Source organism: Acyrthosiphon pisum, chromosome A3 (genome assembly GCF_005508785.2).
Source record: "Acyrthosiphon pisum isolate AL4f chromosome A3, pea_aphid_22Mar2018_4r6ur, whole genome shotgun sequence".
In the NCBI taxonomy this organism is placed as follows: Eukaryota; Metazoa; Arthropoda; class Insecta; order Hemiptera; family Aphididae; genus Acyrthosiphon; species Acyrthosiphon pisum.
The window spans coordinates 223,630-251,315 of NC_042496.1; the positions used below are offsets into that span (position 1 = coordinate 223,630).

General features: G+C 30.6%; 1 protein-coding gene across 1 annotated transcript in view; it reads left to right on the plus strand.

Annotated features, from left to right (window-relative positions):
• LOC100167244 (semaphorin-2A) overlaps positions 1-27,686 on the plus strand; it is a 401,079-nt gene that overhangs the window by 135,781 nt on the left and 237,612 nt on the right. The window contains exon 3 of the mRNA XM_029491091.1: positions 1,603-1,651. The gene's annotated coding sequence lies outside the window, so the exon portion shown is untranslated. The remainder of the gene's footprint in view (positions 1-1,602; positions 1,652-27,686) is intronic.

The following is a 27,686-nucleotide window of genomic DNA, read 5'->3' on the forward strand; positions in this document are numbered from 1 at the left end:
CAGTTGATTTTTATAATTTTTATACACAGCTTGCGTATTATCGCTACAAATGGGTTTTATTCATCTAGCAATCTTAATTTAGATAATAATTTAAGTATGAAATACGCCCCGATAACTTCGGTGAACGTAGAAAGATCCTTTTTGATGCGTAAATTATAAAAATATTTTGAGCCCAAACCGTAACCGTTTTTCTGAAGACAGCTTATCAAAATACATGGTAGCCAATTTTTTTTTAATACCAACTAGTTTATTTTGCATTAAATTAACTGGTATAACTCAAGTAAGTTAATTTTTAAAATCTAATTCTTAGGACAAATCTGTTTAAAGAAAAAGGTAATCTATTTATACAAAATAGCATAAACTTAATGTAGTTTAGTATTCATGATCATTTTTAATTTGTATTTTTCTCAAAATGTGTGCATTTGAAAGTGTTTAAAAAATATTCACTATTTTATTTTGTAGTTTATTTATGAATTGCCTTTTTATATAAATTAAATGCCTTTTTTTGCCTTTTTTTACATTTTAAATGCTTTTTTTTATTGATTATATTGCCTTTAAATCCGAACCCTACTAATGACATATAAACTTAATTATATTACTTCATATCATAGTTTTATTAATGTTTTATTGATAGGTACCTATACATAAATAATTTAGGTAATATTTATTATTTAACATTTATTGCATGTTTTTTTTAATTCAATTTACACTTAAAAATGTCGAAACCTTTATTGTACACCGGGGAAATAGTTTATAATTTATATTAAAAAAAGCTAATTAAATTAAAAGTTAAATTTGAAATAAAATGTACAGATTACAGAGGAACGCGTCTTTGTAGATATAATATATAGGTACACAAACAATGTCTGTAGAAGTTCAGACCCATAACTCAACATACATAGCACTCAATATTGATTTAAAGTGGTTAAGCTTTTTACTAGGATCGAATAAATTTCGTCTTTTTTATCGTAAAGTATTTTAATTGAAAATTCTAACCAGGCACAAGCGAGTTGTCGTAAAACTGAAGATTTATGCATAACTAGAAAGCGTTGAGAAGAAAATAAAACAATACAAATTTTGTACAGTGATATTATGATAATTTTTAATATTAATAATCAACATTTTCTAACTTACCGTTTTTTTACTGCAATATCATTGCAAAAAGAAAATTTCGTTTATTATTGTGTTGGCGATTTATCTGATTTTATATAAATTCCGTGTAAATATAAACCAATATAAATTCTAAACATTTTTATGAAATTACAATTTAAATTTAAATTAATATTTGGGATTTTTAATTCAATGGTATGCTTATACTATTATCATTTAATTATTGTTATTTACCTAGATTAGTCATTTATAAGCCTAAAATTAGAAATAAATTATAATATATTACAACTTTACGAGTATAGTGACACCGACCAATTAACAACAATGGAATTTTTTACTAAATATTATGAACTTAAATAAAAATGTATTCGAATAGTTTGTGCAATGTAAAAATAAATGTTGGAATGCCAAGCAAAATAGTGAAATAATTTTCTCCAATCACACAATGGTTTTCAATTAACTAATTGTTTATTGGTTTATGCTATTTTTCAGATTGTTTCAAGTGGATTTTGAAAACATACAATTTAAATAATTCAACAAGGTAAGAAATATTTTGAATATTATTAACTATACCTGTATTGAGTTGGTTTGAGATTTTGAAGGAATTAAAATGGTGTGCGCGGATTTTGGTATGTAAATGTCACGTTGATATAGCTGCAGTGACTGATTTGTTATAGTAATTTTGAATTGATTGTAAAATAAATTGAATTTGAGACGAAGTTACTTGATAAAAATCCATAGCCAAAATACGATTAAAAAGAATGCGATACGATCATATTTTATACTTAAAACGGTGCTTAATGTGTTAATGTCTACAATAAATTTATGATGGTAATGATTCAAACAATATCAAGAATAGGTCTCTAGAATGTTTAAATTAAATAAATAATAAATATTATAAACGTGTATCCAGGCTCTAAAGTAAATATTTTTAATAAAATATGTCTAATCATTTTTGAAAATCAATAAGTACAGCGAATAAGGGAGAAAAATGTTAATGCAAATATTATACCATTCTGGAAAATGCAGTAGTTGTAGGCTGTAGTCATTGTTGTATGATGCCATTATTATTGTACCAAGAAATTTAACCTTCTAATATTGTAAGTTCTTAATACGAATAATATTCTTAAGTTACGAAAACATTATTTCAATAAGATATTTTTATTAATCAGTCGGTACTAATCCAATGTATTCAATACAAATATAATTCGTACATTTAAAAATATATTCACATAACAACTGCATAACTTTAAACTTATACGTTAGACTAATAACAATGAGTAACGTGATTAAAAATTAATTAAAAGCATTTTATAAGTGTTTTGTAATACAATTTAATGACTCTTAAACGTCCCTAACGTATATAGTTGAATAGTTTTTACTCATGCCTGTAAATACACATAAATCGTACATTAGACTACACAAGTTAAACTTTTTTATTAACTAAGTGAAATTTATAATCAAAAACTAAATTTTTCAATATACTTGAAACTTATATTATTAGATATTAAATTTACTTTTTTCCATACTTTATTGTTAATTGTATACTTGTAATGCATGTATTACTTAGTGAAATTTGCCAAATGTAGTATACACGTATTTAGTGGCAACTTGACGTATTATACATACTGTAATAGTGGGTGGTGGCTATATAGATAGTATATTTAGATACATTTAATATATAAAAAAGGTGGGTAAGTGGATGTCGCTCTGCTGTACAGTAGGTTACAAGTGGGTCACAGTAATGGATGGTGTTAAATTTGAATTCAGTGATATAATATCATTGTATTAGAAAAACGATTCTGAGCGGTCAGACAGCCTATGATATTACTAAGTATATTTGATGATATTATTGTGAATCAAGTAATTTATATTATATAACCTATTTACGTGAGACCTTGTTTTAAATTTTTAATCCTTAGCTATAAAAGTTAAACATTTTATACATTTTTAACTAAAATCATTATTAAATTTGATATATTTTGTCAAAATTCGAACTTTAAATGCTTATAAAAAAAATTGTGCCTATGTATTTTCAATGTTTTTCAACTGCTATTGTAACATTAAGAGCCTTGTATTAAATATTCAAGCTTATTTACTAAACGAATAAAATTTTATTGACATTCGGAGAAAAAAAAAACTAAAACAATTGAAAGCTGAAAATGTCCATTAACAGTTCAAAAAAAATCAAAATATTTTGAAAATTTTATTGTGTATAGAAAATAATAATATAAACAGCTAGTGAAAGATTCACGTTTCCACGGTAATTTTTTTTAAAGTAACACCAAAAACCAAAACTGATTTTGTGTAAAAATTCCCGTTTTTCCTTAATTTTTTTTGTTTGTTTTTCCCGGCGCATTTGATATCCCTAATGCACCAATTAGATTCACTTTCCTATCGAACAAGATACTGAAGTTGAAAATCGAAGCATTATTTCGACTACTTATCGTGCAGAAAGACACAAATAAAAAATAAAAATACATCATTGTAAAATCAATACATCCATCGCTCCGCTCAGAATCTAAAAAAGTTATTTAATTAAAAATGAATGATAAAACTGCTCAAATAGTATATTGACTATAAATATAAATAATGATTAATATTGGTTAATCTTTAAAAATTATTCTTGCCTTATTAATAAGTGATAACCAATTCCAATTAGTATCCACTATAAAGTCACCACTGATAAGAGTTATTCACATATTTTTTTTTTTTTGTTTAAATAATACCACAAAGCAGACTATACTATATTATACCTCACTACCCGTATTATAAGCGTATTCTTGATTTGTAGGTAGTAGGTTGAACTCGTATATTGAATATTTATTTTTTATAGCCTCATGCTGTTTTGTGCACCCAGAAGGTTTTATACTCACTTGGAATATGGCCACTGCAGCTGTATATATATTTATACATAGAGGGAAAGAGAAAGCTGAATTACATCACACAACAAAGTGGTCCACGGTCAAATAAAATGGGCAGGAAACTTTGGCTACCCCAACAAGAAACCCCTTTTGCTCCTATTCCACAATATACCTATACTAATATTCTTTCACTCTCTCAATCATTCTCAAAAACCACTGGAAATCCCAGCACCACTAATCCAGTCCGATATTTGACCCCGAACGTTTAAGTTTGCATAGTGGACCTCACTAAACAAACGTGCCACGGCTGAGCTTGATTTTCTTATATATATATTATATTCTCGATTCTTGTAAGATAAACACACCGGGTCTGCTAATGCACTGCCAGCTCTTATCCGGTTAAAGGCGAACCCATGGTCCCAAAGTCGTGGTCTGTTATACAATCAACGAAACTTTTCCTCTCAACGCAGCTATTATAGAGGAAATGAGTGTTATAGTAACGTTACGTTTATCCAATTCATCAGAAAAATAATTCATGTTTAAGTTTCCGTATTTTAAATGTTAAATTAAAAAAAAAACTTTAAGTGCTACTGTTAAACCATTTTTGTGTTGTTTTAGTATTTTTTATATCCAAAATTGGAACTTTAAACTCAAAATCAGTAGGTACCATATTATGCACCTACCTAATCTTTTATTTAAGTATAAATTAATTGTAATATTTTGTTGTAGGTAGGTACTTGATTTTGAAACAAAAATTGTTGATATATTATTTTATTATATAAGAAATATCATTATATTTTCAAGTGGTTTTTATATAAAAATAGTGGTAGTAAATTATATCAAGCAAACCTATCATTAGCTAACCTTATCATTTTATTTTAGTTAGAATCATATCCCAGGTGCTATGTTTCACCATTCCCGTCGAATTTATTTTATTTCATTATGTCCACCACTTTTCATTGGTTCGTGCCTATACTATAAAACTGAGACTAGTGTCTAACGCTCAGCTTTGATTCCTGACCTAGGTTTTTTTTTCTATTAATAAAAAAAAATGCTTCATCTTTTCGACATTTGTTCATAATATTTAACAATAGCGTTATGGTATTATGATTTGCAGCTGCTTTAAAAGTGTAAATACCGCTAGCGGCTGGTGACATATTATCTTCTTGGTTGAACGTTTAGGTCGATATACGGTTTTGTCAAGTCGGGTGGTTTGAACCATTCTCACGGATACTATCATAGCTTTCTGTTGTTGTGCGTGAAGAAAAAAGCAATTCCGAAAACTTTAGCCGTTCGAAAAATATCATTGTAAGTTTTGGCGGCCGTTTAATCCACCTTAATTGGAACAGCGGTTCGCGCCGGACTCAATAAATAACATAGAGAGGGATGGAATGAAACTTAAAGCCTCGTTTTGTGTAATGGGAAAAAGTTTTTGGCCACCACCACTACCGCCCCATGAGCCCTGGGCGTTTTTATGAAACCAGCCATAAATATGAACGGTTTTCAGCCCCGGAGTGATGTTACGTACGCAAGCATGGTGAGGGAGATGACGGTGTCAAGGGGTTTGATATATTGTTCGGCACCGCCGTTTTCTCACACATTGGGACGGCGTCGTGAAATCACAGTTTTTTGAATTATAAGGGGTGTTATACTCGGGTCAAATCTTTTCGGATATACGCCAAATGCTTCATAACGATCCCATAGCACCTCCCCAGTAGTCGGTTGTCTGTTTTTAAGGTGATAATCTGTATTCTTTATCAAGGGGACGCAGAAATAACAGTCGCACTAGCTGGAGAAAGATGAAAGGGAGATAGAGAGAGAGAGAGAGAGAGAGAGAGAGAGAGAGAGAGAGAGACAGAGACAGAGACAGAGACAGAGACACACAGACAGACAGACAGAGAGAAACAGAGGCAGATAGAGAGTAAAAGAGACGGACACAAATAAATATATACATATATATAAAGAACGCGCATGTAGAGTAACTGTAAGAGAGACAGATAGAGTGGGAGCCAGTAAGAGAGACTTAAAAAAACACGATAAGTCGGCTTTTCTCGAGCTCTTATCGTCGTCACCGCTGCACCGTTTCCTTTAAATATTTAAAACATTTTAAAAGAGCTCAAAATGCATTACACGCCCGACTTGTGCAAAACTTGCATTCCCTTTGCAATGGTTTTTTTAGAATTCTGATTTCTATCCTTTGAACTTTTTATTTAGTAATATTTAAATATTTATCTTATGCTCTAAGTTTTGGTTATTCAATTAAACTGCAAATAGTGTTTCACTTCTTCTTTGCCTGCACTGTCAATATTTGTACACCAGTATAGAGATCCGTTGACTGAGTTATATTAAAATATAATAAAACATTTATACGTGATTTTATGAAGTAAATACAAGAAAATTGACGATTGTAGGATATAGGTATACACTTCTAAAAGGCAAATTATATAATCTGATGTTTATATGTTTATACCTACTTTTAATGGTATAAATTCAAGATACATTTTAAGTACAATATAGGATGTAGATATCTCTTGATTTTAAAGTTGTAACTTATAACTTGTGAATATCTCGTAGCTAAGTTAGGTCTTGCTGTTTATTTTATTTAATGTGACCATTATAATATTGTATCTATGATAATATTACATATTGTATAAAAGACATAATTGTATAAATTGTAAACAATCTAGACAATACTGTATAATAACAGAATAAAATATTAAATTCTAGTTTTAATTATTTTGTTACTTTTCTCTAGTATCATTTTAATGTTACCAATAGATAATTTTAACTTCATACATTTTTTTAAAAATTCATTAAAAGCATAACATATAATCGAGTTAAATAAACCTAAGTAAACTAAAATATCCATTATAGGTACCTATACATTGTTTGTAAATATTTAAGTTTTATATTCATGAATAATGTGTTCTTCACTGATATTACTATTTTCATTATTTTTCAATAGGTATGTTGAAAGGGGTTTCTCTTTGATATTTGAGACTACTTGTAATTTTTTTATTTACGTGCTTTTCGTAAAAATGTAAAACCTATGTATAAAGTGATTATTTCTCAAAGAAAATCGTATTTTTATTTAAATTTGTATTTCATTAACGTCTTTGTACGCATAATATTATTTTTACAAACGATACGATATTATCCTGCGATAGTTTGCTGTGAATAAAATTAGATTATTAAACGATTTTCAAATAAATTACTTTAATTCAGCTTTCACCAAGAGCTTGGGGAAAAAAATATTATAAATTATTTATATATTACACGTGGCACCATAAATATACCGCGGAAATTGAGTCTTTGCCAAACATTGATTTTTTTTCGTAGGATCCTCTACGTATACTTCGTGGTCTCTCCCGTCGATTTATCACGTTGGTCTATCCAAGTTTTTCGGGAATAAAATTTATAATATTATGATCCTTTTCGCTGTAGCTCCGTAGTCCTCCTCCGTCATAATATCATCAGGAAGTGCGCTGCTGACCGCAGAGCACGCGCGAGATCATGGGCCATAATGATTTTAATCCCACCATAAAATATAGCGTATTGATAGTAAGGGCGTGGGAGAGTGGAAAATTCTGCTGGCGATATTATAGAGGGCACAGAAAACACATAATATTATTATAGGTACACGACACGTTTGTATAAATAATATTATTATTGACACATAGTTGTTGTACCTACATAATACATGTTATACGACTATAATACATTAATACGTATATAGGTGCCGCCCACGATCGGAATTCTTCCGTTCAATGATTTACCGTCGGTTTAATGCATTTTATTTTATGCCCTGTCGCACCAATAATATAATATATTAGTATTATATTATACGTTGTGTACAACGGAGAAATCGACAATCGGCCACGTTTATAATCGTATTAATGTGTTATGTACACTCTCTCATATTATAAATAAATACCTATATATATTATATAAAATCATAATTTTCGAAATCCGTCGGTTGTTATTTCTGGTATGTATGTTTTTGTACGTGTGTTCTTTTTTCAAGCTCTAGCGACGACAAAAACATTATCAAACGCGCTGTCGTTTGTGAAATATTGATCGACCGTGTGTAATTAGACGTGAATACGACGAGCGGATGATATAATAATATAACGACTTTTGAAGGAAAACTTGCTCACAAAAAAAAAAAATAAATGAAAATGAAATAATAATATTCATATTATGCCCTCTAATATATTATAGGAAAACGACCTTTTAGGGTTGGAAAAATTAAAATTAAAAAAAAAAAAAAAAAAAAATCGAAAAAAAGGTCCGTGTATTTATAAATCTCATGGAGTATACCATGCTATTTTTTGTTGACATATTATTACGAGTGAGCTTTGAAATATATGTATGGAACGGCCGAGTACGAAAGAAATTGTAATATACAAATAAATAATAGTGCCTGCAAATGGTACATGATAAATCTTATCCTAAATATATTGCTACGTTATAAGCGCTTGCATTTACATTTTTGACGTAGATGCTGTTTTTCTAGAGCACACACGGATTTCATTATAATAAGTAAAACTCCGTACATCACTGAGAATATTAATACTGTTGTGTCGATATTATCAATACCAATAACACTCGATTAAAAAAAAAATATACAAAATTCTAATTGTATTATTATTATTGTTTTGCAATTCCAGTTTTGAAGTTAATCGTGTTTACGAGTGATAAGGTAGTTTTAATTTAGACCTTAGACATAAAATGAATCGACTTTGTCAGACATGGCACAATGCTATTATACTATATAATAATGTGCACCTTCTTGATTATTTTTCAAAATAGTTTTTTTTAAAACATACAATTTAAATTAAGTTATTCTGCTATATAGTATAAAATTGAATTTCATTCTTAGGTACCTATATCTTAATGAGATCATCTCAAACTAGGTATAATACAATTGTTATAATATAACCGTCTCAAGTACTTAATCCCAAGGGCAATGATATACTATGTATATGTTATAATATTATACAAATACATAGATTATATAATTTTGACCTAAGTGCGACTGTCTGGCTGTGTGCTCTATCTACAATATCGCATTTACGCAGATTACGCGAATAATGCTGTACCCTCGCTAGAACTAACTAATACTATACTGAATACAGCAGCGTAATATATTATACTTCCAGTTCGAATGTTTTATTCTATGACTAAATATTTAATGTACTCTACTTCCGAAATATTTGCAAAGTGTTACTTTTGAATTTAATTAAGAGCAAACATGAATTTGACACGGGCAAGGGTGAGCGGGGGCGTGATGAATAAACGCTGAGCTTTGAATAATAACTAATGTAAAATGCGTCGTCTCGTTTAGTAGTAAGTAATTTTTTATTATTTCAAAATGGCAAAATCCTATTTGATAAAACTCTATCCTACTAGCCCTTTCCTGGGATCAGTCGCGTGCTGCAGTGCACTATAAGGACTCCACGAAGCACACAGCTTAGTTCTCGTGTACAAGAAGAAAGTTTTCTTCTTTTATTATTATTATTATTATTATTATTACAAAGCCCCGTGTTTACGGTAAAAAAATAACCATAATCCACCAACAGCTTATACGGTAACGCGTAATAAATAACAATGTATTGTTCAAAATTTATGTATTTTTCAACGAGCGGAAAGTTCAAAAAATATTGTTTGCAACCGTCGTCTCCGCTGGTTTTACATTTTAAGACGTGCAAAGTTTGAGCTCGGTTGTATACTTACTTTCTTTTGTAGGTGTACTTGATCCGATGTACAAACTACGGAATGATAACTTATATTTACTATTTTGCATGCACGACAAATACGATTTTAAATCATTTGTTTGGAATATATATTCTTAAATCTCATTCTTATATAACATATATAGCATCTCTCGAGAATTCAATATTCGTTTTATCATCGTTTCTTCGCGGAGGAGATTATTTTTTGAATTGTTTGTACAATTATTATACATATTTTGTCTGACATCGATGATTTCATCGTATATATTCTATAAATAAATAAAATATTGTTGATTCAGCGTACCCGTTGCGTTATATTTTATTTAAATGGTTACACATTTAGGTTAACAAAACATTTGTTTATGATATAATATATGTATAGAAAAATAATATTGCAGGTATGTTGTGTACTTGTGTATTACAATTTGTCATTTGATAATAATTAATGTATCATAGTTATATTCTTAGATAATATAAGTAAAGATATAAATAATAAATTAATGATTATGACATTTTTATTTACTGACATAGTCTAAAAAAGGGGCTTGATAACTTTATGGTGGCTACACACAAATACACAATTATATTAGCCTATAATGAATTAAATAAATAAAAAAAAATAATTAAAAAAATAAATAAATAATTAAAATAACTTTACAACTGATAATTAATAAATATTCTAATAATAAATCTAATCAACGCGTGGACACCATTTACTGGTGTCTGTATGGTGTAACATATGTTTGAAATTATATTGGAATATTTTGTTAATTTTGAATAATTTCAATATTATGTGATCACAAATAAATAATAATACATCTTGAAATGAAGCCAAATATACCCATCGAAAATTAAGAAAATTAATCGATGTATTGGTATAACTTTAATATGCAAGGATAGCTGTAATATAATATTATATTATATTATATTATGCGTACGATGTATTTAAATCTAAAACACAAACGATTTTAGAGTTATTAATATTAAAAGTAATGCATTAACTGCAGTGCGTATATAATATTATTATGTTTGTATGAATAGTCCGTGTGATATTATAATATAATACGCAGTTGTAGGTAGGTATACTTATTTGAGTAATTCATATATATAATTTTATAATCCTTCAAATGCTTGGAATTGGAGTTCACCGTTTGTGTAAAACTACTGCAGCTTCGAGTAATGAGTAATACGATTTTTATTCGCTGGCCACGTTGAATAATAATTTACACGCGCGTATAATAATATATTACTGAGAAGGAATTAACGATAAAAGTAGGTACTTACTCGAAAAAAAAATTCAATTTAAATTAAAAAATCAAATTAAGTACTTTGCAGTTATTTTCATTTATATTACATTTAAATTCGATGACGTAAAACAGCGGCCGCATAATATTATTATTATCTATTATATTGTTATCACGCGTACATACCTATTAATATTGTAATATAATAACGTCATTATGTTATTATATTATTATATAATCGTGTGTACAATAGGTGTACCTACCCTAAATGTTATATGTGTATTATAATACTGCAGCGACAACCGCCGCCGATAAGTCTCTCTTCGCGCTCGACTAAAGGGGTGGCGCGCGTTGGACGTACAAAAGAACTGTTTTAGAAAACGGACGCGGTGGCTTGGTCCTGGTGCGAGAGGGTGAAGTTTCCGACGCGTTTTATTCGGTTCGCCGGGTCTGGCGACAACAACATAATAATATATATAAATGCATCGCTGCTTCCGTAGTTATATACCTACTACACATAATATTGCAAAGACTGCAATGAGGACGGCGGTTGAACAGAGAGGGGAGGATGACGCTGCGAAGAGGCGTCGAGAACACGCACGCATACAAACGCGGGATAACTGCTGGCGGGGTGGTGTGCACCGCGAGGGTGTGAGACAAAAGACGCGCTATCGGGCAATTAGTGGTGGAGTTCGGGGATAATATATATATATATATATATATATATATACATACACACACACACACACACACACACACACACACACTATACGCGCGTATATATTATACGGTATAATGCAAATTTGTGTGTGTGTGTTGTGTGTATATTATATTATGTATATAGGTGTCGCGCCTACCAAAGCGACGGCAGAAGGCGAAAATGTACGTATGAAAATGAAAAAAAAAGCGCACACGGCGAGGGAGAGGCTCGGGTATTGAAATCTTTGAAAAGGGTCCAGAGACAAGAGCTGCTGCTGCGCCCGCGCATATACCTGTTTGTATATTATTATTATTGTGACCTAGAGGGGGGGGGGAGAGAACCGAATAATAATGATTGTGGCGCGGGGAGCCTTAGACTCGTCGTATATATATAATAATAATATTATGTGTGTTCGTAGTTTTACGCGAGGACAATGGATCGTAGACGAACGAATTTAATGCTAATAATTAATACCCGGTCGAAGGTGCTATGTTATAATATATAACCCGTATATATTACATATTATATATATATGTATATGTACATATAATATATATCACAGTATATACGATCTACACATAACTATATATAAATATATATATATATATATATATATATATACATTTATATATTATATATATTATACCTATACCGGTGGGATGATCCCGTTCGTCGTCCGAATACGTGAGATGAATTCGAGAAAACGTTCCGTTTTATCCGGGCGTTATTATTTTTATTTTTATTTTTTTTAATCAGCATCTCTGACACGTATAATAATATAATATATATACATTGGGCGGCTATATAGAATGACGATGATTCCAGCTCGTGGGATTCGCATGTGCCCCCGAAATATTTTAATATCCCCTCCGAACGCTCTGAACGAGTGGCGGCGTCAGCGGGGGGTGGCAACGGTGGCGGTGGTTTTCGATATGGCATTTTTCGTCGAATAAAAATGTTAATGAGAGACAGAGATACCGGAGACGCGTGTATAAAATATATATATATTGCCTCATAGTTCCGCAAGACCACGACCGCGGTATATTATAGTCACGTGCGAACGACAAAAGCTCCACTACGTCGATGTATTATACATATTAGGTTCGTGAAATGCATGCGAAAAACGGTCGTCCGTTCAGCCACCGACGATGTCGCACTTATATATCACTATATCGGTATTATTTTTATAATTACCATTATTTTCGTCCACGCCTTAGACGAAAGTTCAGTGTATTAGTACTTATATAATAATTCGTATGTATCCTGATAGCATTTTGTAGTGATAATATTACAATAATATTATAACAACATTGTAATAATATTATTAAATCGTACCTGTACTTTATAGTATAATAGTGTTATGACCGCGGCACACAACAGCACGTCAACGGTTGCAGAATAAAATCGTGGACTAATGTTTTATTGACAGTTTAACCTTCCAGTGGGCGCGCCATTATTTGAAACAAGAGTAGTCGCGCGTTGTACATTTTACAACAGTCCTAATATGTTGTGTTAAAACTCAAAACTACGTACTAGTGGCCCGTGGGAAATTTTCGTCTAGAAAAATTTGACCTGCAATCTATATAATATAATAATTATTAAACTATATGGACATATCCTGTGATGGGTTTCGGTGAACATTCAAACAGTGAAGTAGCGGTTTGTTCACGCACTTCCGGTACAGCCATAGTCGAAAGTACGAAATTCGGTGTACCACACTATCATCGGTGAATTATTTATAAAATTCCAAGCTACGTGGCGCCTGCCTGTCGATAGGCTTACAAAAATATTGATATTGCTTAATATGAACTCCACATAACATAATATAGTGATACCCTGAACCGTGTTAACGGATATCGCGAAGTCATCAGTTTTCATATAGGTAACAATATTGTCATGATAGCAGATGGCTATGACCACAGCTGCGGCGGTATGTAGCATCGAAGAAAAAAATCAAATAACAGTATGCCTTATAGTTATGGACCGCACATATTATTATTGACCGCGTGTATCGATTACAATATTATTGACGAGGTGTGTTCAATATTGAAAATATTATAAAAACCGTTTCGCTGTTTATTGACGGAAAATAATATTACTATTGATACAATTAAATGAATTGTGTATTTGGTATGTGCAATGTATTATTATTGTTATTATCATGTAATAATAAACGTGTTTCGCTTTTTACGCGCCGTGCACGTCTTGCATATTATCTTACTTTATTGTAACGATATGCGTACCGATGTACCGTAACGGAAGCTTTCGACCGCCGCGCGTCTCGTCGGAAACCAAATGTTCGTATTGTATAGACAGTGTTCTCTTGAGAGACTTACGATCTGTTGCAGCGACGTACCCATGTCTCGGTGGCCAAGGGCGACCATATTCACAAAATTCAAGGGGGGGGGGGGCGCTATATTTTCTCAATTATATTAACCTTTCTGTTGACCTGTTAACTGCTATATTATGTAATTGTACGTAACATATGACTGTATGTCTGTATTCATACAATAATATTAATCAATTTACCATAAATATTTTTTTTTTTTTTTTTTTTTTCTATATTTGTTCATTGTAACGACCTCAAGGTCTTTGACAATGCTTATCACAAGTGGGTAGTAGGGAGATCATGTGATCTATTTATCTATGTATATATCACTATATGCATGATACTACCCCCCTTCTCCAAGAGGAGACATGTGCGGTCTTCACTCCCAGTGGTGTGGGACCTAGTTGGAAACCGGATGACGCAATCGGACGACAGCACGGGAAAATGGTGACTGCGTAGAATCACACACATTTTTTGCACTTTGCTATGAATCGAACCGATGACTGTGTGAGTCGTAAGTCAACTGTGTGACCACTGCGCCACTCCGGCCCCACCATAAATATGAGTAGACAGTTCAATTTCTAATAAAATGTAAAATATATAATAATATAAATAACGCAATTTACTATTTCACTAAAACAATTAATACTTACTTGAACAAGTAAAAAACATTATACACTAGCCTCACTAAAGATAATCAAATATTAAAACAAAAACTGTAAGTTGCGTTTAATTTTTTTGAAAATTATTAGTCAGCAACATTTTGAACTAAATCTTGAATTTTCTGTCTATGTATACTACCCAATAAGCATACCTAACCCAGATAATAACTTATATTAAACTTATTATTTAGATTAATATCTATGATGATATTATATACGTTGGTCATATCATATTATCGATGGATAAAATTAATTTCTGTGATAATAGTCAAGAAGTTATTAACGAACACTAGGTATGGTTAGTTATTAATTTTATTTATCCAACGTATCAATTATAATATATTATGTATAAATGTATAATAGACATGGAAAATCCAGGGGGGATATGTCAGCCTTATGAACGTCTTTGATGGTGGAAAGCTTATTATTTTCAATACCTACACTATTTTTCAGAAAGAATATTAAAATATAAAGAAATATATTTCTTTTAGATATTTATACAAATTTCAAATTTGTACTGAACACTAAATAAATAAAAATTGAACGGTGTTAGCACGTTTGCACTCAAAGAAAGAGTATTTTTTTGATTTGATGAGACATACTATTTGAAAATCAAAGTGAGCTGCGGCAATGTTATATAGTTATGATGACTAGCACAGACTAAGTGTTACAGTATAGTTGTAATATTATTATTGACTATTGTATGACCATCGAACCACCATACTCTTATTTACACTTACCTACCTACCTAGTCAGCCAACAGCGTGTATCTCGTATACATATTATATTTGGGGTAAACATTGATGTATCTATGGTCCATACTCCATGTAGTACACACATAACGCTTTCAATTATAACAAAATATACATAGTATAATAATATGCTTATACTATACAACAAAATCGATCAATAATCATGTATAGACATCATAATATTGTGTGGGTACAGACGGTAAAACTAACTATTGACGGTGCGGCCACTACAATATCACGACCACAGGCGCTTATAATAATTTATTCTCGTACTGCTATTATAATAGACCGGGTACCAGTTGCCGTAGTGATTTTAAACACGAGTTCGTATTGTAATATGATGACCACAATATTATTGTTACGATGTTATCTAGTTATCACGACCTCATCAAATTTAAGCACGGTAAAATGTAGATCCGTTACGTGCAGTTAATATAACGTGAGGTTATATATATTATTTTTTAAGTACATACGACACTACTATTAACTGTAGACATTTTATTTATTTTTTAATAATTTAATATGTTTATTTTCCAGTAATTTAATTACCATGAATATTTGTTAAGCAATACGAAATAATATTATGAACACTTACAATATGTTTGTACGTTAATTCATTCTATTAAAGCTTACATTTAATATTGAAACGTTCGAGGTTTGCTTGTTAACTATTGTTATTAATGCTTGTTGACAGTTAAGCCGTTCGGTCGACAAACATTTTACGTGCTAATATAATGGTTTTATAGCAAAAACATGGCAATTGATTTTTTTCTTGTAACTATATAGATAAATACGTGTTGCGTAATAACTTAAATACAATAAAAAAAAAAATAAATAAATAATCAAATAATCTACAACAAACGTAGGTTTTAAAGAAGACTTTTAATTAATAATATGTTAAAGATCTTATTGAGAACAACCTGTTTAGACGAACATACCTAGGTATAATAATATTATGCTCGTTTATTTTAACATATACGTCAGCTACATAACATGTTTTTATCTATAATATTACATGATATTGCAATTCGCTGCTGACATTTTGGACACACCACACTCAAAGTGCATATGTTACACGTTTCCTAACGCATCCATATAGCAATCGTACCTTTATGTTTGTCATACACGATTAATACTTACTTGACTTACCTATATATTATACTTGTGCACATTTTAGTACTGTGTCATTTGATTTATAGCCATGTTTTTCTAATTACCAGCAAAATGTAAAATTTATTTTTGGTCAAATAATCACGTTCTCGTGATATAAATGAGACAGTAATAATCCCAACGTTTTTTTTTTTTTTACTATTGGACTTGCTCATTTCTTCGTTACATCGTGTATTATATAAATTATAATGAGTCTAACACACAACAGTCATGTTTTCTTGTGATTTTATCAATTTCCTCACTATCATAACTAGTGAAGTGTACAACACATGGATAGGGTATCTGAGTATATATGACGCAAAAACGTTAAAGCATGATTTATTATACGAACAGTAGACTTTATATTTTGGTCCCTCTTCGTAAACAACATGAACGGTCTAAGTCACTGCCCCACCCCAACCGTCATATCTTACGGATTATATACCTACCTCCCCCAAATTCATTATGAGGATTTTGTGGTATTTTAAATAATTAATACGTGATTAAAACCAACAAACGTAACCGTGAAATAAATGCGTTAAGTTTTCATAATTATTGTGATTTAATATGAAATGTCAAACGCATTGATCAAATTGTAATTGAAAATGAAGAAGTGATTATAGTGAACTATTAATCGATAGTTGAATAAAGCTGACTTACTCTTCTATACCTACATTATACTTACCCATTTTATTATTATTCGTAAATAGTATAATTAATTACAGATATAACTATTACGACTACGGTTTTCACAAATTGTAATATTTATTTATGATTTTAAATATCTTATATATTCTTTATCATACGTAAGTATCCATTAATTCAATAAATAAATGGTTCACCCTTTTTTAATGTACCTATCGCTAAATCAGATGTAAGCTTATGTCTATAGTGTACACAGTGGCGGACTGGGAGAAAAAAACAGCCTAGGAACACCATAATTTTAGAGGCCTTCGCCGCTCAGTATACTAACGGCCCTTTATATAATATATATTATATACTTTTTTTTGTATACACAATTTAGCTTTTAAATTTTTAAATATTTTAATTATGTGATATACTGATATAAAACAAAATAAAATAACTATTGTAAATTTGTTAGTTAGAGTATATCTCAAGTAATTGCTATAATATATATATAATTTAAACGGGGCTGGAGCGTGATTCACTTTCGGTCAAAACATGCTCACGACTTCAATCACTCAATATAATGTTTGAAATGTGCTCGTTTTATGTACGGAGATGCTTGTAATTCCCCTTAAGCCCATGATACGGTGTGTTGTGTTAGTTCTGCGCTGTGATTGGTTGTTATAGACATATGCTGTTTGTTGGCTATGTTAGAACCTTTTTAGTATGTTGAGGATTGTTCCGTTACATAATACATAGGTATTGATATAGAATATGAAAATTGTGCGACAGTTAAGGAGCCTCACCAGTTACCACTCACCAGTCACCACTACGTCTTTTTTGTCAAAAACTACTGTTTCTAGTTCCAACTATACGTATCGACAATTATCACGATTTTCATTCTGAAAAAATATTCGGATTGTCCGTATAATAATATAAGGGAACGATAGAGTAACATTTTTAATTTTTGTAATTTAAATTGCAACAAATATTATAAAAAATTCAGAATTTCCAACTTATATATTTAATTAGCTATAAATACAATTTTAAAAATATGCCTCAATTCCTGGTACATGTTGAGGAATAAAAGAATATCTTGTCAGAATGTAAATTGAGATATCGTTGCGACCTATTGTTAGAATTCGAACGGACGCGGCCGAATGTTTAGCGAATATGCGTTCGCATTCGTTCGGTAGCATTCGCTTGCGTTCGTTCGAGTTAGGGCTCTAATGTAAACACACCTTTAGAATCGTTTTTGGAGTGAAAAATAAACATTATTTCATAATATATGATATATTTGATCACAATATTACATACTGTCATGTGCATGCCGCTACAATTGACCCGCATGAACGCCACACACACTAATAATCATTTACGACTAAAACATATATCTTGGGTAAATATTATACATTATATGGCACACATTCATAATACCAGGGCTCGTACATTCATGTACTAAAAAAACTGCTTGAATATCTTGTTTCATATATCTGCACTCCTAAAAATGCTCAAATATAACACGTCTTATATATTATGAAAAATTGCATGATAATGCCAAATATACCGAATGCCTTAAAATATGCACATCAAAATACCATATTATATTGAATCCTATGTTACTTAGCACTTATGTGACCTGCAAAGATTGATATTCAAATTGTGCATGACCTTACGAGCCCTATAGTCATTACTCATTACTCATTGGTCATTACTAATATCGTTTGCTCCGAGTGTTTTAATTATTTTAATTTGTTATCAGACCTCAGAATGGTATTATAAATGCACAGTAACACTAGATATTTACTTCATATTACAGTATTATACTAAACATCGTCATACAGCACGTTTCTGCCGTTTCTACGTGATTATTTTACCAAAGTTTTCCGAGGATTTTCCAAATCGTCCCATAATAATTACAACAACATATTATCATACATTCAAATTTCCAAGTGGCAGTTGAATATATTGAAGTCAAATACTTAGGCGTATGAAACTGACTAATCATACAAGGAACCAGCGAATAATATAGACGACATTGTGCATCCTACGCCTCGACGTAATCCTCGAAAAACGGGCGGGGCGTGTCACCGGAAGTGATCGAGATGACTCGAGTCTCGTGTCATTACTACTGCACAACACTATGATTGGTATGAGATATGAACGATATGATATTATGCACTCGAGAGTGGTGACGCGAACACGGTTTTATAACTTATAAAACGAAATTCATGGAATATCGTCTTATACGTCGGAATATCGTCGCACTGTATAAATAAAAAATACCACACTATACTAAGCATGGGTACGCACAAAAAACAAGGACAAAAAACGCAAATATGTTGTAACTGAGAATCAGACAGCTATGGTCGTCACAAGACTTCAGGTGACCAACGAAAAAGATCGTGGTTACCCGCTTTCTGCGAGTATACCGAAAAACGTAATACGATCGGTGGTCGCACCGATTTTCTTTACCAAGGCTCGCCGCACCATCCGATTCGTGACAATTTTCGATTGTCGAGTCCATGTATTAAGCCATGTTTTCATTACACTGTGCCGTGTAGAGTGTTGAATACATATTTCAACTTATTGTTTAGAGGTGGTAACCTCTTACCAAAATTGTATATATTTTATGTACTACCACTACGCGAAACGGTGTAGTAGAAATCCGGCTCAATATCATGTATGTAATATAGTGCTATGCCGCATTATTTTGGTGAAACTCTAGTCTTGATGAGTCTCCATTTCACGTCCAGATGAAGGTAAGTTTCCCGAGGATTATGTTTCGGGCCGTTCGTAAAGGTGCCTGTATAATATGGTGCACTTCAGATACCACTAATATAGGTTTCTTGTAGGAATAAGTAATAACTACCTATACGATAATAAATTGCAGCATACTTATATGACACTCATTTTGAACTTATTGTATTAACGTTTAATGCGTGCTATACGTGTATGTTGTATATATACATTTGGAAAATGCAAGTCAATCCTTGGTAAAATTGTAGTGAGACATATTAGTATAAGATATAAATATTAAATAGGCATTCAATTTCTCATTTCCGTCGCTTTGTAATATTCACATATTTATATTATATATTATATTATAGTCCCTACATGCGTTTATATGTATTATATATAGACTATAGGCATATAATATATAGATCGCGTATAAGTACTATATAATATGTACATCGTTATTGAATTATTGTGGTTTGCGGCCGACATATTTTGAGGTGTGGGGCGTAGGGTTCGAATTTGGAGGGACAAAAGACAAAAGGGCTGCCAATGTAGGACGTGTTCAGTCTTTAGATAACGGCGAGTGCATATATGCCACCAGCTAATGTAATAAATAGACACTTACTTTGATGAAGTCCCGATCAAGATAACATGAACATGGCAATTTTTTCCACATATTAAAAAATTATTGAAATTAGCCGTTAGTGTTTTACTGGACTCAAAAGACACATTACATTTTCTATTTTATGACAATGATTAATTATAAAATATATACAGGTATTACATTAACCAAGTATTATAAAAAGAATTTTATAATAAGATAGCAATTGTAAATAATTAATCAAATTGTTCATGTACCTACATAATAATAATATTATAAACGCATGATTGTCTTAATCCTATCGCACTTTAGAAACCATTTTATATTGCTGTTGAGTGTTAGGTATACATTGTGTCATAATATGCTGTTGATATTATATTTATATATTATGATATCTTTAATATTTATTATTAAAATTAATTATAAAAGGTATATTGATAATTATTCAAATGTAATACAAATTATTATTATTTGTATCTACTTATAAATTATATTGTGTTCAATAGTAGTCAACAATGAGTTTTTTGTAGTTCACTTTCATCTTTTGGTACTTTTTAAATCGTATATCGTCTACAAAAATGGAAATATTCATTTCAAATAAGGAAAACGGAAAACTACGAGTGGATGGAGGAGCGAACACAGGAACAGCTCCGTGGTCAATAAGCGAAGTGCCACTTCCCTTATCCGAGTTGAACGCCATTCTGCATGACCATTACGTTCATTCTGACATCAAAGTTTGAAATCGAACACCATCGTTTGAAATCGAACATCATAATCATTTGAAATTGAACATCATAATCGTTTGAAATTGAACATCGTAATTGTTTGAAATAGAACATCATAATCGTTTGAAATCGAACAGCACGTGGTTGGTTTGACCGGAAAAAAATACGACTATTATTATTATTATTTAATTTTGTTATTATAATCTGACGGAGTTACACTGATCTATAATTATTAATGAGTAAGACATGGTTTTTGTTTTTAATTTTGTATTAAAATAATATTCGTCTTTTGAGCTTGTTACTACGTTTAAACCCTGTGTGACAATAACATTATATTTATTAGATTACAAAAATACTGTACATAATATTATATTATATATTATTATATTATTTAAAAACTAAAAGTAAAATTATAAAATTACTTAATAATATTATGTTATTAATAATTAACGAACAGTTAAACAAAGGGTTAAATAATATTATTGATTAACAATTTTCTGAAATCTATGGTGGATTTCCTGTATCCGGTCAAAACGGGTCGTAATAATATTTCAACATGATTTTTCCAATGGGTCTAAACGTGCTTTGCCCCTTTTGGTGATTACTCTTTTAAAACTTTTTGGACATTTCGAATACCGTGCAGATATAATTATAATTATTATATTATTTTACAACCACTGACCTTTCGGGCTTATTTTATTTTACGGTTGGGTGGGTAGCTCTCCGACCTGCACATTTACTATGACTACCACTATGCAGATTGTTTCATCATCGTCATCGTGAATTCTTTATTAATGCTATTATACTAAGCTTATTTTGGCTGTGTAAACACGTATACAATATTTATGTAATTTGTGTACGTACCTACCATTCAATGTATATGTTTATTATTATTTGTACATCCATATTCTATAATATATGTTTATTTTAGTTTTTGATCGGTCTTTATCATAGTTTTTCCCATAAGACAGCTTACACTCGAGAAATTATTGACAGTTAGGAAAATTGTTTGATTTGTTAGCTAACTATGTTGAAATCACAACTAAAATTGATGTATGATAATGTTACTATTGTATATTGAAATGCTAGGAACCCGTCAATTTTAGTTAAGTATTTATTTTTTTCTTATTGTGATCTCTATAGTTTACAGTGACATTTAAAATCAAATTATAAAATGGACAATATAGCTAGAGTATGCCTTTAGACTGTAGTGCACGTATTGCATTGAAAAACTACGCTATACTGATTGTGTTCTCGTTTATCGGCTTTTATGAGATTTTTTTTAAATCCACCATTTTTTTTTTACCTTGCGTGTCTCCAATGCATAATAGCCCCGCGTATCTCGAGGGCTGGTGACCTCGATATTATAATATTACATATTCCGCTGAAACCATTAACCGCCCGTGGTGATTTTGATCTCCCCCGAGGTATGAGAGGACAAAAAAAACGTTTTACATGAAAAGGATAGCATAATAAAGAGTTGTGGAGCAAAACCATGTTCTACAGTTTTTGAACGTTAAAAAAAGTCTGACAAAACTCAAACTAGTGAACAGATTTGACCCTATTTTGTTCCATATTGTCGAAGAACTTAAAAAACTACCTGAAAATACCTAAAAATACCTGTTTAAAAATTATTGTTTGCAATAAAAATTAATATTAAAAACGGGATTAAATGTTAAATATAAAAATTACATATTAAGCACAAATATATTTTAAAGATTCAATTAATTGTTCTATACAGAGATTTTTCGTGTAGATTCTTAGTTTTATAATTAGTAAAAAAATATGTACCCAAGTGTGTCAACCCCGGCATACACTAAAGACTAAACCCTCCCTGACATGCACTTAAATTATTATCTTTGTTATTATCTTAATTGCGTAAATAAATATGCCTTTTACCTACTAGAATCTCATAAAAAAAAAATTTAAAAATACCTTTATAACTATAAATATTAATAGCTCAGTTAATATTTATTTTGAAATTTAAATGTATCTGACTCCCAGCGTTTTTTGTATATTTTTTACTTTTGTGAAATATTCTATTAACATGATGATAAGAATTTTTAGAAATCGTGTAGATATAATTATTTTATATAATATATCTTATTATATCGCATACACGACTTTGTCCTTGTCTTTACTCAATAAACCAGAATGATTTTCAAATCATATTTTTACCAACTATGCGCATATAAATAATAGGGTTGGGAAAATGTCTGTAACGTAACATGGGGAGAATTCCCGAGAATGACCAATGATATCGAACAAGAATCAAGTAGGCACTCTTAATTATTTAACTTTCAAATGATTAATCTACCAACAGTGTATTTTATTGATGTATTTGCTACTTATTAATCATTGTAACAATTATTATAACATTGTTTTGTAATGTTTCATTGATATCTCAAAATTAATAATGAAAATGATTTATTTTCTTATTTAAATAAATATGAAACACGTTACTGATGACCCGATGATTATATGTTATACAGTTATATTTAACTCATATATTAGTATATTACTATAATACTATACTATAATAATATATTCTTCTCGGTGGATTACTCTTGCAAGTTCTTCATTTGTGAGTTCAATGCAGGACTTGTATTTGAAAAAAAATATTCCGTTTTAGGTATGTTATTTACAATTAAAACGTTATTCAACTTTTGCATTTATCGTTATTCAGAATTAATACGTTATCCGCGTTTTGCATTTACCTATCGTTACTTGGAACTAAAACGTTATGCAAGTTTAGTGTTTATCGTAATTTAAAATAGGGTTAATACCTATTAAATTTAAAAATAATAACTAATGCGGGTAGGTATTGGCCCGGGTACGGAATTTAATATAATCAATTCTTAGATTGTTTGCATGAAATAAATGTTTCTACGAAACCAATAGACCTTTTAAATAAATACATTTTAAAATATTTCGTTTTGCTTTATTTCTCGTTCAATGATATTCTATAAATTACGCTTTGCGTTATGATTTATCTAATAATGTATAATATTATATGTTGTTAATCGTTATTTTTTGTTTTGCTGTAAGTGTTTAAGTATTTTTGATTATCACTTTTCGTTATTATTATAACGTTTACACATTTTAATCGTTTTTTTGTCAAATATAACGTTATAATCATTAAGTTATTATAACGTTTGCAAGCCCTGGTTCATCGTAATATTTGTTTTATTTTGTTCACCATTATTTTATTGACGTTTGTTTTATTTAACTAAGTTGTTCGGTTCATTTACTTATTTGATAAGGAATCGAACGTTTGTGAATCTTTGTATATTATATTTATATCATTTTTATATTTTGCATTATATAGTAACATCAAAACTCTAAGGAATTGTACGAGATAAGCCTTTTTCCATCTTACATTATATTTTCATTATTATATATCTTTACTCTTTTGTAGTATTGTCATTGAAAGTACAAAATAGGTACCTAGCGACTTTTGTGATTACTTTTTAATTAAATAATTAAGATAGTCATCTTTCAATAACCTTCTGAGGCCCTACTAATTTGGTAATGGTTTAGTCCTACGAGCTCAATGTCCATTTCAGTAGATAAATATTATAACCGCATTAGCATCCAATGCCATTTTTACTTTTGTAGTGTTGTAGGCCCATTTCCCACTATAACGAACATTTTTTTTAGTTGATTATTTTTTAACATTAAGTAGGTAATATTATCATCCCAATGTTCATTTCAATGTCAATTTTAAATATGTAATGGTATCCGATAAAAATTATCATACACATGTTTTCCCCTTCTGTAAATGCTCACTTTGATTTCATATGGATTTTATGTGGGCCATTGTGGACATAAGAAAAAATGTCCACTGTGTAGCGCATAGTGGGCATAGATCGACCACTATAATATACAAAAGTAAAAATTAACTCTGATACTAATACAATTATACCTTATAATTATAAATGAAGACATAAAAAAAAGTGATAATAGTTCTTAATGCTTTACAATTAATCAATAATTTCAGATTATTTTGTTAATCTTGATTTTACAAGGATTTGTACGTGAACAATCTGAAATAAAACTTTTCTGCTTTATAAAGTGACACTATGAAGTGCTTATAAATATTAAACCGTAGTTTTGTTTGTAACATTATCTAAAAATGACTGGGTTGTCAAGTAAATTTAAGAGTTACCTTAATCACAATGTCACACAGCCGCCAAAATGTTGTTTGGTGACGATAAGTGAAAACACTTTTGAAGAGAGATGGCATTATTTAAATTGTATGTCAAATATATTTTTGTATATATTGTCGTACAATACGTGGCTTAAGGTATATGTAATTTGATTATCATTTTGTCAGTAGTTATACCCATCGCAGAATTACCTAGAGGATATTTTATTACTACGACACCTGGCCTGTGGGAATTGACTTAGGTAAGTGTTTTGTGGAGTACCGCAAACTGGAATTCGGCACTGGTGTCGGCTGACGGGAATTTATTAAAGGATTTATCTCGTGAGTTTTAAATTTTAAATGACCGTATTATTTAATGGATCAACGGAAAAGTTTTTTGCTGAGTCCTAATTGAATCCGAAGAAATCGCCGACGACTTGTGATGGGTGGAAGAAAAAATGAAATCGCTCAAGACCATCGCTGCTGGAGGATTTAATATTTTCTTAATATACCGGCGGTGAGTCTATACAATAAATGTGAGTAAAAGGAAAATAAATCCACGGGTTTATCGCTATAAACAAATATTTTTTTTTATTTTTTTTTTTTTGAAATATACTGTTTACTCGAGTTTTTCTTCCTTATGCTTTGTTTTTATGACAATGAATAAATAAAGTAATTTCCCGTCTTGCCTGGCTCGAGATAAAAAATAAAATTCGATAAAACCTTATTTTAAATAACTCCCTTGGCCTTTATAAGCTTATACAAGCGACGCGCATCAAGTGCTTTTGAAAAGAGAACCTATTCTCTGAAGAAGAAAAGATGATACCACTGTAAAAAAGTCTATCTTTCATTTTAATAACAACAACAACAGCGGCAGCAGCAACAACATCGTCGATACTAATTTCTGCCAATCTTCACTACAATGCGGTCAACAAACGATTGAAATAACGTCACATAAGTTCAAAAGCCTATAATTGCAGTTCGATTAATATTTAAAAGGTCCTGTCAGTAGGTATCATAATAAAATAAAACTCATATTTATCTCAACGCCAAGCTTAACAACCTAGTGGGAAAAGTATTAAAACACCTAAAAAGAAAACGAAAAAAAGTCGAACGTCTTTATTTCACACTGGTATAATAGTTATATGATTGTAAATTACAACCTGTGACAGGTCGGCTGACAGCTGTGCCTCATTACCGGGTTGGCAGTGTTGAAGCTATATATTTCAGCACTCCCCCCCCTCCTCCACCCCCCGCTGAGCCATATGAGTTATTGTAAAATATTGTTGTCGAGGGGCCAAACATAGATATTATTGCATTCTAAACTGTTGTGTGCGCACCCGCCCGGTTGTAAATAGGGGAAAGGAGGTGACGATTCCACTGCGTCATTCGCGTATACACACGTTCCATATTATACACAAAAACAATATCGTATGCGTACACCTTATATTCAGTCATTATTTTACTCACGTTCGACAGTGCAGTTGAATGTTTTGAAATGACATGTGTGCACAAAATGCCTTCTGCTATTCGGCAAAATTATTTAATAAAATATGAAACATTTCAATTTTACTGCAGAACGCACATACCCATGCACGCATATATATTTATCATAATATTATGATGCATTTATATGCGGTAGACAGTGTCACGCATTGTTTTGACAAATTGTATATCAATCATTTCGATTTAAATGTATTTTACTATTTAACTTCGTTCAAATAATTTGGAACCCAGTTATTGTGCAAACACTGTTATTGAACAAATTGATTAAGTAAAATACCTTAGAATGATCATTGACGAATCCCTAAATTAGAATCATCTATGAATTATCTCACCAAAATTGTTTAAAATAAAATTTAAACTACCTATTATAGTAAATCACTTAGTAATATGAGATACCTATCAGATATTATGTATGTTTATTGTTTAATACCTATAAACGTTTAATAAAATTTTGTTTGCGCGGTTATACATACCTGAAATACAACAAAATAAGAAAATCGATGTTTTCGAAAACTGGTTTTGTGTACAAATTACCTTTTTTTCTATTTCTTCAATTTTCTTTTTTTCCCCCAATAGATTATTAATAAAGAGGGGGGATTTCCATACATTTTATCTTATAATTTATAAGTTCCAATTATATTCATTTTCCTATTATAAAAGTAATTTAAGTTTAAAATTAATCTATTTTGTGTACTATATAGGTAAAAAAAGTGTCTAGTACCTACTTCTTTATTAATTTTCTTAAATGTATAAGAGCTATTTTTTATGTTTTCTAAAAAAATTTATAGGTATAACT